General features: G+C 58.9%; 1 protein-coding gene across 1 annotated transcript in view; it reads left to right on the top strand.

The window, feature by feature from the left end:
* LOC127750374 (rap guanine nucleotide exchange factor 4-like) overlaps nucleotides 1–2,434 on the top strand; it is a 63,738-nt gene that overhangs the window by 59,662 nt on the left and 1,642 nt on the right. The window lies entirely within an intron of this gene.

Raw genomic sequence — 2,434 nt, forward strand, 5'->3', positions numbered from 1 at the left:
CACCCCTCCTCTATAAGCTCGGCTCGCTATCCCCGATCTTAATAAATTCATTTTCCTTCCGCCTTGCTGGGAAAGACCCCCCCCCCTTCTTCCTCTTTCTTATGCCCCCTACTTTCACGCCGCCTGTTCATGATATTAACCCACCATGATAATGGTGTGGCTGCGGGGATGGCCCGGGGCGGGGCGGGGCGGGACGGGGCGGGGCGCGCTCCTGAGACTGAACACCCCTCACCTTTGAAGCGCGACCTGCGACCATGCTGCTGTGGAGAGCAGCCATATACACCTCTGCTTTCTTTGTGTGTCTCTTCTTCTATTCTCTATCACTCACCCTCTCTCCTTCACTATGTCTTCCTCTCTCCTCTCTTCTTTCACCCTCGCCCATCCTCTGCCTATCTCGCCCAGCTACTCCACTTTCTCTTCTTTCCCTGCTCTTTAACCCCATCCCTTTTCTTCTCTCTGTCTCTCTCTCTCCCCCGTGCTTTTCTTTTCAAGAGGCGGGCCCGGACGCTTCTATAGGCCCTATGGTCCTGAGCAAACAGCTCTCTCCAAGCCCCCCTTTCTATTTTCTATTTCAATCGTTGGAGAGGAAGGGGGAGTGTGGGGTGGCTGGAGAAGAGAGACAGAGAGAGAGGGAGGGGGGCGAGTGGAGGGGGGGAGGGGGTCAAGGTCTACTTTACACCGGGGCACCGCTGCGCCGGCCCGCGCCACTCGCAGCTCCCCCTCGCCCCCTCCTTACCCCCTACTCGCCCCCCACTCGAGCGTGACGCAATGCCGCCCCTCCCGGTCACATGTGAAGTGGCGCCCGGCCCCTGACGATTACCGCAGAGGGGGCCCTTAACGTGTCAGGCGGGCGCCGTCAACACCTGCACCACCACCTGCCCAGGCCCGGCCCAGCGGCCCAGCCCAGCCCTTCGGGCCGACGGGTTGGCGACTTCACAGGTAATCCTTCTCTGGGCCTCCTCCCTCCCCCCGCCTCCTCCCACCAGAGTGCGGTGCGGTGGTCCGGAAGGCAAGGGACCAGAAAGGGCCGCCCTCCGTCCTCGTCGTCCTCGTCGTCGTGGCGGCGAGTGGCCGGCCCTTTTCTACCCCAAGCCGCGCTCATGCATATTCACGCGGGAGAAACGGCGCAAAGATTTTGCGTCCGAGGCCGTTGCAAGTGCTCAGGCCGCCGTGTCACCTTGCGGGGCGTCGTCGTGCGCGTTCTTGCAGCCGCTGAGCAGAATTAAGCGGCGGTGGTAAAGCAAAAGAGCTGCGGCAGTGGTGGTGGGGTTGCCTCGAGGCCCCGCGAAATATATTACGTCCTGTCCCTGCCGAGGTCCCTGCCTTCCGCCCTCTCGTTGTAGCTGCAAAGTCATCCCGCGACTTCCTGACTGGGAAAAACAAATCAATGTAAATTTTATTGTCATACTTTTTAACTTTCCCGACTAATTGAACCCTCCGCCCCGCCTTCGCCTTATTTGCCTACATTTGGTCTAGCTGGCTGGAGCTTCGGCTGGAGCGTTCGCTGGAGCGCTTGCTGGAGCGCCTGGTGGGTAGGCCCGCCCGCCGCGCGCCAATGCTGGAGGGTTGCCTATGCCTTGGCCGTCGGGCGCTCACGTGCGCCGGCGCGGTGGCGGTTGCGGCTGCGGCTGCGGCTGCGGCTGCGGCTGCGGCTGCGGCTGCCCCACTCTCCGCGAACAGCGGATGCGCCGTCCTTTCACAAATTTAATAGGGTAGGGCAAAAGGGGAAAAGGGCTAAAAAAACAATGATCATTAATTTCAGTTTTGCCATTTCAGTAAGAAAGGGAAAATTTAGCACAAGTCTACTTCAGCCCATAAAAAGTATAGTATTTTGTTCGGGAGGCAATAAATTAAAACAAGGCTCCGTTCTTAATCTTAATTAATTTGTATCTTATCTTCTTTCACAATCATTTACTAGTCCAAACTTTTTATTTTCATTTATTTTGATTCTTTTTCCATTCTATTTTTTGCTGTAGCGCAAGAGTGAGTGGGCCTTTGCGACTCACACGATTGCCCCATCCCCCGCCCATCACCCCGGCCGCCAACGGCTCGTGTTGCTCGGGCGCCAAAGGGATGTAAACCGTTTGGCCTCTCCCTGCCCTTGCCCTTCCCGCGGGGTGGTCCCAGCAGCGTGGTGGGTGATACGAACAGCCCCAGACCCATAGCACCCTCCCCTCTCCCCCCACCACCTCCGCCTCCTTTCCCTTTGCGGAAGCGCGCCCCGCGCTGTGAAATTCGTTCCTTCCTTCCTCTCTCCCTCCTCTCCCTCGGGTGCCTGCCCTCCCTCCCGCTCCTCTGCCTCGGCCCCGCCGGCCTCGGACCGGGACCCTTGCGCGACCGAATTTAGCGAGTTTCTCCCGGTGATTGCTCGGCGGGCCGTTATTTGCACGAGGATGGCGATGAGTAATGGTGATGAATGGGGTGAGGGGGGTTC

This window comes from Frankliniella occidentalis, unplaced genomic scaffold, assembly GCF_000697945.3.
Source record: "Frankliniella occidentalis isolate FOCC.00 unplaced genomic scaffold, Focc_3.1 Scaffold180, whole genome shotgun sequence".
In the NCBI taxonomy this organism is placed as follows: Eukaryota; Metazoa; Arthropoda; class Insecta; order Thysanoptera; family Thripidae; genus Frankliniella; species Frankliniella occidentalis.